The sequence below is a fragment of the Canis aureus genome, chromosome 14 (genome assembly GCF_053574225.1).
Source record: "Canis aureus isolate CA01 chromosome 14, VMU_Caureus_v.1.0, whole genome shotgun sequence".
Taxonomy (NCBI): Eukaryota; Metazoa; Chordata; class Mammalia; order Carnivora; family Canidae; genus Canis; species Canis aureus.
The window spans coordinates 42,767,166-42,779,083 of record NC_135624.1 but is presented as its reverse complement, the minus strand read 5'-3'; the positions used below and the strand labels follow the sequence as shown (position 1 = coordinate 42,779,083).

Here is an 11,918-nt window from a genome sequence, read left to right as displayed (position 1 = left end):
TCCTGTCTTACCCTCTACATTTTCCCACCAACTAATCTGTAAGGGAAAACCCCAAGCAACAGAGGATTTGGTAGGTCAGAGTAAAATGCTTCCTCTCCCCAGGACTGGTGGTTATGCTAACATTGGGGGTTTTCTACAATGAGAACACTCTCCCTAGCTTCATGTTCAACGGATAAGAGTGGCTGAAAGTGAAAGAATTCTGAGCTTTTACTGGATGTGCAATAATGTTAACACACTAGTATTCATTTTTAGGTGTGATAGTCACACTTTTAAAGTTCAGTGACCTCAAAAAATAAATAAATAAATAAAGTTCAGTGACCTCGATCTCGTGCAGGAACTAAGCTTCCTACATAACAGAAAAGGAGGAACACATAAGGTCCACAGAAGAAAAAAATTGCCTGCGTCTTTTGTAAGAAAGGTATCCAGGAAATCACTCAGCAGAAAAAACTTCCTGAAATGCCATCGAGTGAGAAATATCCTCTTATTTTCCATTTTATATAACCCCTTTCAGAAACTCCCAAAATGCTCAACAAAGTATATTTCATGTTGTTTTCACAGTTGTGTCCTGCGAACCGAACAGCGGGGGAGTGACGGAATTGTGGATTTTCCCTTCTCCCCCTCGACACCAGGCCCAGACCAGAGACATAAGGGTGGCACCGAGGACACGGCAGAGAGCCAGCGAGTGGACAGCTAAGAGTAGATCTAGGGAAAAAGAGAAAGAAACAAAACTCCTTTTCTGAAAGAGGAGAATCACACTCTACCATGAATTAAAAACGTTTTCAAAAAGTGTAAAACTAGTCTCGCCCACAGAACTACTGATTACAGGAGGCATCAGACGCACCCAGGCAGCTGCAAAACTGGCCTGTACCCTTCAGAAATGTCAAGGTCACAAAATACAAAGAAAGGCGAAAGAACTGGTCCAGATTACGGGAGGCAGGAGGGACACGACAACTGAATGCCACACTCTATCCGGAGAACAGTATCGGGACAGTCGTGCTAATCTGAATAAGGCCTAGAGATCAGAGGCTTGTACCATTTTCATATTAAACACCTGACTTCAATCACCATGTTGTGGACACGCTCACTTTCCGAAGCGACACACGGAATTATTTAGGCGTCAGGGATATCACGTCCACAAATTACTCTCAAACTATTCAGAAAAACAGTACAGAACATAAAGCAAATATGGTAAAATTGTTCTATTTTAACAGCGCCCTATAAGTCTCAAACATCAAAATTATGTTGCAAATTTGTAATATAAGACATGAAGATAAATATGGTCCCATAGTCCCAGGGGAAAGGGAAAAAAAATAGCTTAATCCGTGCACAGGGAATCTCTTTGAGGGAATGCTGTAGTTTCTAGACTTGCTTCCCTGTCGGGCTGTCCCTTCTTTTTTTTTTTCACAAATGCTTACACCTTCAGTGCCAACTTCCATTTCTACTTAAGAAAACCCCCATTCTCTGGAAGCCAGGGCACTATATTGGACTCACTAGCCCATTTTCCAAATGCTAAATAACTCCGTCTGGAATGAAATGAACAGTGAGTGTTGTAGATGGATGAATAATGGTACTTTAAGGTATTGCCCAATAGGACATCCTTCCATCGGTGGAAGGCAACAGTCCTCCTCCTTCCTGCTCCTTTAAAAAATAAAAACTGTAACAAACTTGTGCATCTCTCTTTTTCTCACACGCACACTCCCTGAGAACAAGGAGTGACTTTCTGAGACAAGCTGAAATAGGTTCATATCGAAAAAGAAAGAGTTCCCTAAAAATTGAATAACCTTCACACTGTCCCTCTTTCGGCAAGAAGATGGCCCTAGTCCCTATTAATGTGCATTCCAACTACTACTCTCGTGTTCATCTTCCAATTTCCTAAACATAGAAAAGAGCTTGCTGGTGAGAAAGAAAAATCCATTGTGTCAAACACAAATCCATTGTGTCAAAGTTATCTGTCCTTGCTTGCCAAACTATGGCTACCAGAGGACCCAAGAGAAACTTTGGGATTACAGCTTTTCCATACCCTCATCTAGATAAGTCTAGTTATGAGTTCTCATAAGGGTCAGTAGGACCACAAGAGCTGCAGGGGATGGAGTGAGGAGGATTTGGCACTGCTGGTCTCCACCTTACTTCTTGGGTCTTTGTTCAATGTTTCCTCTTCTAATCTTCCTTCACCCCCTAATCTCAACGTGTCCCCTCTATTCTCCTCATGTGACATCTCTCCATTCCTCCCTTTGCTCCCATTCCAGTTGCCACCACCACCCTCATTCAGATTCCCTCGACTGGAAGCTTAGACCTTAAAATTAAATGGAACCAATTAGGAAAAAAACATGGAATATAAATAAAACCCAATCCAACGTCATTAAGAACTATACGCGTTAGTACTATCAGCAAAGAATATGAAAATAATTTGAAGTAGAAAAATACATAGTAGATGAGCTGAAGCCAATCAAATGGACGAAATGTAAACTTGCGTACATGAAGAGAAGTATGAGGTAACAGAGGACTTGAATCTCAAGGACTGCGGCCCATTGACAGCCAAAGATGTGAGACGAATTTCAAGGGTATCTGTAGTTCCAGAGCTCAGATGTCCTAGATGACAGCTCTGGTTAATATTCAGCTTCAGCTAATCTAAAATGTAACCTCCATAAGTACTTGTAGTGCCAACCCTAAAATTATTTAAATGGCATAATCGACTGTTTCCAAGAGAATTAGTAGTTTTAAATTTGGAAAATTAAATATAAATAAATATAAATATAAATATGTGTGTGTGTGTGAGAGAGAGAGATTAAGTCAAACCTATAAGTACTAATATCTTTTAGTAAAGTCTACAAATAATCAATAATCAAGAAAATCTGACCCATTACACATCATGCCTGTGATTCCAAATTAAGCTGACTGGAAAACTGATTGATATCAAAGATTTTATGCTGAAATCCATCAGTTTTAGAAATTTGAAGAAAGCCTAAGACTTATTTTTATAGGTTAAATGTATCCTATTAGAATGGCTACTTAAATACTGGAAAGACTCTTACAAATGACTAAGCTACTTAAAAAGAAAATAAAATTCAACTTCGTTAACTGTAGTTTAAAATCTTTAAGGGAGTTTTAGTTTATGAATGGGATCAAACATTAATCAACCACGTCCTTAAAAAGTGATTCTTAAAATGTGCTAGCTCTTTAAATAGAAGAAAACTATCATACTGAATTTAAAGCTTAAGGAAGAACTATATTCTTACATATGTGTTTAGTACATTAAGTATTAATTTTAAAAAATAAGGTTTCCTCCCAATGATCATTTTGGGATCCAAAAGGCCATCGTCAGGAACACAGAAAACTCCTATTGACATGGCGTGGGCTTCTTCCCCCAAAGTACAGTCCATGCACAACTGACGGATTGGTGCTCCCAAAATGCCATTATGTAACAATTCTCTTGAGAAACCTCTAATTTGTTGATCTTTCCCTTTTCTGTTTTAAACACAGAAAAAAACCGAAATAGAAATCTTTCTATGTTTCTACTTTATCCATTGTTTTGTCTCTTTTCCACCTCTAAGATTCTATTAGTTTTTAACCAGGAAGTCACGTTAATAACTAAGCTACTACCTCATTAAATTAATTTCCCTCTCTGACTTCTAAAGCAATCAATTCAATATTCTTTTCAATTAGCATTTAATACATTTTCTGTATTTTCAGTAGAAACCCATTTCACCAAGCCTATTTCTAAAAATGAAGCAAACGCTTTTTCTCCTTTCTTATAAATGTTTCAAAACACAATTTGAACAAGACATAGTTTCACTGTGATGTCCATGAAGAACTCCAGGGTTTTAATAATGTAACCTAAAGAATGATTTCTGAGATTTAATTGTAAGTGTGGCATTTTTCAAAGAAAGTGGCAAAGGCAATCTCCCCTCTTTGAATGTCAGAAACTGAGTCAATAAGAAATTGATTCAACATCTAAAAAGTTCAAATGTAGCCAGTAACTATAACTATACAGAGAAGATGATCTATTTTTCTCAGATAAACATGTCCTTTGTTCTTCACAGTTCCATCAGTATTACTAAAACGTGCCATGTTGATTTTTTAAAAATCACCCTTTCCTCTGCTAATGGAACAGATCTTCATCATCTCAAACTTGGTGTCCCTGCTTCTACTTCATGCTCCGCATTCATTATCGCAAGAAAACACAAATTTATCGTGTCCCAGAGCCTACACTGCCTCCTATTCACTTTGTGCATGTTATATCACCTTTGCTGGTTTGCATAGTCCTCCCTAATTTGGTTCCTCTACTTATTCAAACTTATTTTTTAGTATTTCCCAACCTAGAGGTCTCCTTTTGCCTCTCACACTGTCATGGTACAAGAACCAGCCAGACGCAATCAGGAAACCCTTAAATGGCTGAATTTTCTTTTACATAAATTAACTTTCTGTAAAGTGGATGGGAAAAAAAGTTAAGTAGGGCTTAGCGGCCTTGTCAATTGAAAACTGAGGGGCGAAACAGGCAATAGATTGGAGCAGCCTCAGTTAGAGGGGGCTTGGCCTTCTGAAAGCATGGGAGCCAAGTGGAGTCGGAACAGCATGGGTTCAGGAACAGAGGGAAAGAGGTTCCAATTAACAGGCTGAGGTCGGATTTAAGAGAAAAACCAAAAAAAAAAAAAAAAAAAGACAAGACAATACATGTAGGGAAGAGGAGCCCACATTCGAAGCCTGGCATAAGCAAGCCCTCCTGCACAAAAGGCCCAAGTGTCTGCTCTCCCGCTGGCACAGCTCACTGTAGTCCTACCTCCAATGACTCCAGTGCCCACAAATCTTGAATCTGTAGTGAGTTTACTTTCTTCATTTCATTTCTTTATAGTGTTTCCCCTCTCTTCTTTCCTTTGGGGGATTACTAAAATGTAATCCCGGATTGATTCACTTTCTCCATTTAGTGGATTTCCTCAGGGTTCAAAGTTGGCAAGAATCTACAGTGATAAATAATTCCTCTTTCCAGCAGATGTTGTTTCTGGTTTTTTGGGATCAGAGGGAAAAAAGAAAAACATTGTGATTTTCCAGTAAATCTGCTAAATGCTGCAGTGAATTATGAACTTGAGCAGAGGATACACCATCCAAGAGGCCAAAATACAACTGGCAAATATTTCATATTTGAAAGTCATGGCTTATTTCAGTTAACCAGGAAACCATTTTTTTTTTAAGCTCGACATTCTTTCTCAATTAAAAGTCATGGAATCGCAAAATTATATTTGATAATTATACTTATTCATCTTATTTACTGTTACACTTAATTTTTAATGAAAATTCTGAGATTTTCATCTCTTTCAATACATTTTTCCTCAGTATCATCATCTTTCCTCCCTCAAACAGCCCCTAATTGACATGGCAAGAAAAAAAGGGAGACTTACTTGGGTGTTTCTTTTTGTTTCCAATATTGCTTTCTGGACAATACCAAAGAAATGGATTATAATAAAATCTCCTGCCTTCACTGGTTATCTTTTCCACATAACAAATATCATACTTTTTTCAAGATAAAAGCCATGGCATCCAGTACAAACAAAATGTTAACATACATCTTTAGATCTATGACAAAGGCACATATAAGGAAATTGAAGAGTTCCAGATATAATGTGAAAGCCCAGAAATACTTTGTAGTGCAATCAATACATCCAGGTGCAAACTATCTTTCCTTAGAGTATGATGTACAGTTCTGATTTTATACTTATTTACATAATTATTTGGTCAATGTCATAAGTTCTGCCTGGAACGTATTTGTTTTAACTGAACCTCCAATACTCCGCTCAGTATCTAGACTATGGTAGACACTCAATAAATTGTATTGCGTGTGCATGGAGAAAAAGCATCTCAAGCTATACATAATAATCATACCCAGGGGCAAGAGAAAACTTTTGAAGGTAATAGGTATACGTTCATTATCTTGAATGTGCATACATATGTCCAACCTTGTCAAATTCAATACCTGAAAATACTTTCGATTTAAATACTATCAAATTTCAATATTTTCAATTCAACATATGAAGCTTGACATATTGTATGTCAATTATACCTCAATAAAGCTGCTTTTTAGAATGTCAAAATCCATGACAATATCATGTTAAATGTATTATCTGTAAAGTTCATGGATTATATTACAATGATATTTTCCACAGGATCAGCATTATGGAACGTTCTTTGCTAACTTTTCAATTAACAATAATCACGCCTCGGATAAACCTCATTGGCTATGATACTGCCACTGCGCAAAGCTGTTTGCTAACTTTTGGGGGAAAAACAGCACTTCTGATTAACTACTAATTACAATTCCTGTGTCTGATAGAAAAGAAACTTTTAAAGTAAAAATCTTACCATTTAATTAATCTCTTTTCAGCTTGAAATTAAGAGGTATGAATTTAAGATCTCAACACTAGGACTGTTTACCCTCAAATGTCCATTTACTTTTTGAGTAAAATATCCAGTAACGTTTTTCCTAAAAGATTGTATGTGCACTGAATGCTATTTTAAACATAATGGACGATAGTTTTTAGAATCGCTATTAAAAGTCCTTTCATATAATACAAATCCACGTTTTAAAATTCTAGTTTCATTTAAACATGAGTAGAAGATTTTTCAATTACAGTGAAGAAAAAACATCATTGTGCTTTTTCTGTCAGAAATTACCAGTATATGAAAAAGATGATAATGTTTAAAGACATTATAATTTTGAATTAAACCCTTGCTCAGGTGTTTGGAAAGAGAATGATGATACAGTCATGAGAAATGAATCACGGGCATGAGAGAAATTATTGATTTTATCATTATGAGAAAGAACAAGTGCCTGAATTATTTAATGACAATGGGTTTAGAGCTTTTAGTTGAAATTGGTTCGTTTTTAAAATTTTATCACTTAATTTTGACAAAAGCCAATATGGTATTCACAAGATTTTCCAGATCTTAAATACTTCGTGGCAAGTATGCTGTAAATTAGTTCATGTAAATGATTGTGACAAAGTAATATATTCTCGCATATATGTTTATGAAGGGTATACCTCATGATCTCTTTATTTTTAAAATTTTTAAATTTTTTAAAAATTTATTCATGATAGAGAGAGAGAGAGAGGCAGAGACACAGGCAGAGGGAGAAGCAGGCTCCATGCCCGGAGCCCGACATGGGACTCGATCCCGGGACTCCAGGATCGCGCCCTGGGCCAAAGGCAGGTGCCAAACCACTGGCCACCCAGGGATCATGATCTCTTCAAATAGAACGCCACCTCTTCTTCTACTGACTCCCAGTTTCCAATCTTAGGGAACCAGATCATTCAAGGTACACATACTCTTCAGTTCACTCATTCATTCTACAAATGTTTATTGATACTGTGCCATACGACATAGTCGTATGGCACAAATTGGAATAAGACAAATGCAGCAAGACTCATTTCTCCTAAACAGGTAAACAAGCAACTATGAAAACTTCAGATAGAGATAAGTGCTTTGAGAAGAACGGAACAAGACAATGTGGTGGGTGGCCCTGGGGTAGGTGGGGCAATGTAAGCTGAGCGGGGGTGGAACAATCTGAGCCCAGGGACCAAATGAGGGAGCAAAAGGAGAGGAGTCCGAGAAGCAGGCAAGGAGAAAAATCACAAAGGGCTTGAGTTTCCTTCTAAGTGCTATGGGAAGCCACTGAAGAGTCCTGAGAAATAACATACGCAGATTTGTGTATTTATTTATTTATTTATTTATTTATTTATTTATTTATTTCCGATTTGTGTTTTAAAATAATAACCATGGCTTCTAGAAGATGAACGGGCAACAAGAATAAGGGCAGACAGATCCCGTTTGGAGGTTACGATAGGTCAGAGATCGTGGTGACTTGTACGACGACGGTGGCAACGATGAAGGGAAGCAGATAGAACTGAGATATATTTTGGAAACGGAGCCTAAAGAATTTGCTGGTTCACCGGAGGGTTGTGAATGTAAGGGATGGTGACAGAAAGGGAGCAAGCGAGATGGGAAGACTTGGGAAACACGCCTTACAAATCTAATAATATAGTATCTTAACCCTACACTATCTGTTGAATCAGCAGAACACCGACATGCTCCAAAGTTAATAAGCATCTTTTGTTTTATAATCACCAGAGAGCTTTGCAATTTTAAGTCATATTTTAAGCTCAATTTTAAGCTAAAGGATGGAATTATCTACAATTTAAGATTAATTTATCCGGTTATTTTGTGTATCTGCAAAAGAATTTAGAGTATAATGGCCCACACTATGCAGCATTTGTATTTTACGGGAGTCTGGAAATCAACTTTCCACACCTTGGTCCTAAATGGGGTTCGCAGGCATGTCTCCACCTTGTAGAGGCCGTTAAGTTCACAGAAAATCAGTAAATGCGTGAGCATTCCTCTCTCATCTGTACGACTATGAGTTCCTCCCGAAGGAGACCAAATTCTTAATGCCTGGTGGCCCCAAACAACAACCAACTCAGGCAAACATCAGGTAAGTGAAAACCCACCATATCCTCCGACATCTCTTTTTGACTTTCTGGATTTGGTCATTTTCTGGCTGACAACTCTGGAGACATTTTTTTTTAACCTTTATTAAGCTATAACTCACATAGCATACAACTCACCCATTTAAAGGATAGAGATTCTCAAGGAAAATCTTTGTCATATATTGATCTCTCTGTTCCTGCAAGGATATAACGCTTTTCCACCATTCCATTTACCGTAAACATCGGCGAAACAATCATCGTTGAGTATTTACTATATGCCAAGCATTCCTTCCTGAAATGTCTCCTTTTCATTTCCACAGCCTTACCTCCAACTTTAAGACCCAACTTAATCATGTTGATCACCTCCACTCTTGGCCTCTCTCCTCCTCTCAACATCTGTAGTCTACTGGACATTAAGCCTCAGCGATTTGGCTACACTGCTGGTTAACTTCCGCATGTGCGTGGTCCTTGTCACCCAGCACTCTGGCTTGGCGTCTCACACACTTTATGCATTTACTATAGATCTTGTAGAGGATGATAAAACCTGTCCTTGGAGAAGCTATCCTTGAATAACCCTCTTGCTCCTAAATCCGCCAGGAGTGTAGTCATGGGATCCTAACGCTTTAAAGTGGTCTTGCTGACATCCGAATCGTACTACAGATTCTGCAACAAGGTCGCGTTGCTAGAACCAGAGTTCCCTGCCAGGGACTGGGCACTGCACTCTGCTCATCAATGGAAGATGAAACTATTCTGAGAAGGCTTTGAAATCAAGCAGATGCAGATGAGTGTCATATTCTAAGTCCACCAGGTTTCTGTCCCAATAAAAAAGCATGTGATTTCTAGCAATCAGGAAGGAGTGGTTTTTCAGAATTGAGTTAGTTCGGATACTCTTACCATTATGGGCACATGATAGAATAATCTGGGAGAGGACGCGCAGTGAGCTACAGACCACACCGTGCAACGATCCCTGCATGAAAGGCAGTTGTCATTTCCTGTATGAGCGGCAAGCATTGTCCGTTTTGCTGATGGGTTTGTTAATGGGACACACACACACACACACACACACACACCCAGAAACATAAAATGCATCGCTCTATGGAAAACAGAGGTAATCTCTGGAACTCCCTTCAGTTAATTATTATTTGTAAATAAGCAGAATTGAGCTTCATTTGAGGGCTTGTTAGGAATTGCAGAGGTGATTGTTCATAAATCAAAAACTGGCATGCCTGTGTGCACTGATTTTGATTAAAAACTGGCTCCGGCTTTATATAAAATTACTCCCGAAAATGTTAATCATAAAAACACAGCATTATCTCTGGTTTCTGGCCACTTTTAAAGGTGTTTTTTGTTGTTGATGGTGGTGGGTTGTTTTTTGTTTGGTTGGTTGGTTTTTTGTGTTTATTTTTACTGTCTCCACGTTGTACTTACCTTTTTCATTTTGCTCCAGACTCATGTTCATCAAGCCGGAGGACACCTGCTTTATACAGGAGGTTCTGGACCTGGATGAATTAAAAATGGCTAGTGGAAACTGTCCTAACAGGACTGTGTGCTCATTTCTTACTTTCGGAAGAACATCCTTGCAAATCCTGGCCATCACCAGAGCACCCTCATCTTGAGCCCCGCTCTACCCTCGCTGGTGTTTCATGACTACTGGGAGTACATTTTCTTTGTTCTAATCCCAGCCTCTGAATCAAGGCCAGGTGGAGTGGGCTCTTCATAAATATGCATTGACCGCCTGCCGGGAGTATTAATATGGGGCAGGCCCTGATGAGCTAACTTACCTGCAGAGGCAAAGGAAATGCCGCAAATGGGGAGAGGATGCTATTAGGAGATTTCAATTTTTTTTTTGAGGCTTGGGAATAATCACTTATCCCTGTGGTCAAACCTCCAGAGATCTTTCCCTTCAGGATCTGCAAGCGATTCACATAAAAGGCCTCCGTGTAGGTAAGGCCTCCCTGCCACTGGGTGCTGGAGGAAGAGCAAAGGTGAGGGGAGAGGCTGAGCGCTTCTGATTTGTTCCTTCTTGCCATTTCAGCAGCTCCAGAACGCACATAAAACCTCACATCCTAACTCGACGATAAAACCAGTTACAGGAGAAAAAAAAAAAGTCCTTGCTTCAATGACTCGTTAGCGTAGCCCTCAGTATGTAAAGTACAAGGCAGTGAGGTCACAGTGATCGCTAGGATAGGAAGCACATTGAGATGTACTATTCTTGGGTTTCCTAGCAGGACACTCACCCCTTCGGGTCCCCACTGCCTGCAGGTTGGACTGAAGTAAAAACCCCAAACAACAAAATAGTGATTTTTGAATCATCTGACCCAATAGTTGAATTTGTTGCACCTCCCGAGCTTCCTGGGGCGGCACAGAGCGCAGCGGGGAGGAGGAGGGAGGAGCGTCAGGTCAGCTCCGTGGGGGTGGAGATAGGGAGAGAGTGGGGGTGAGGGTGGGGGTGCAGGTGAGAGTGGGAGTGGTGGGGGTGGGGGTGAGGGGGTGGTGGGAGTGGTGGGGGTGGGGGTGAGGGAGTGGTGGGGGTGGGGGTGAGGGGGTGGTGGGGTGGAGGTGGGGGAGAGGGTAGGGGTGGAAGTGAGGGAGGGGGTGGTAAGGGTGGGGGTGATGGTGGTGGGGATGACAGTGGGAGTGATGGTGTTGGGGGTGGAGGTTGAGGTGGGAGAGGGTGAGGGTGGGGTTGCAGGTGGTGGCGGTGAGGCTGAGAAGGTGGTGAGGGTAGAGGTGACTGGGGGTGGGGGTGCAGGTGGTGGGAGTGGGGGTGAGGGAGTGGGGGTGCAGGTGGTGGGGGGTGTTGAGGGGGTGGTGGGGGTGGGGGTGCAGGTGGTTGGTGGTGGTGAGGGCGGCAGGGGATGATGGAGGTCGGGGTGCAGGTGGGGTTAGCGGTGAGGACGGTGGGGGCGGGGGTGCAAGTGGTGGTGGTGGGGGTGCCGGTGCAGGCGGGGGTGCGTGTGGGGGTGAGGGTGAGGTCGGCTGGGGCCTGGTGGGGGTGCAGGTGGGAGTGGGGGTGAGGTCGGCGGGGGCCTGGGGGGGGTGCAGGTGCAGGCGGGGGTGCAGGTGGGGTGGGGGGGTCCGTCCTCAGAGCCCGTCGCTGGGCCCGGGACCGGGGCGGGGGGCGGGGGGCGGCCACCTCGCGGCTCCTCCCCGGCGCGCGGCGGGGACCTGAGCAGGCGTCGCCCCCGCTCCCCCCCGGGGTCGGGCCCGCCGAGTGGAAGCGCGCAGGGAGCCGGGGCGGGGCTCCCCCGCAGGATGGTACGGTCCGCGGGGGGGGGGGGGGGGGCGGGCCTCCGGGGCCTCGGGGCCTCCCGCCCTCCGCGCCCCGCCCTCCCCGCCCTCCCCGCCCTCCCCGCGCGGCCGCCGGAGCCGAGAGCGCGCGCGGCGGCCCCTCCTCCCCGCGGCGGCCCCTCCCCCTCCCCTCCCTCCTCCCCTCCCCCCGCC

General features: G+C 42.3%; 1 pseudogene; it reads right to left on the bottom strand.

Moving 5' to 3' along the window:
- Positions 1-6,121: 6,121 nt before the first annotated feature.
- Positions 6,122-6,253, bottom strand: LOC144283860 (U4 spliceosomal RNA; annotated as a pseudogene).
- Between the last annotated feature and the right edge of the window lie 5,665 nt (positions 6,254-11,918).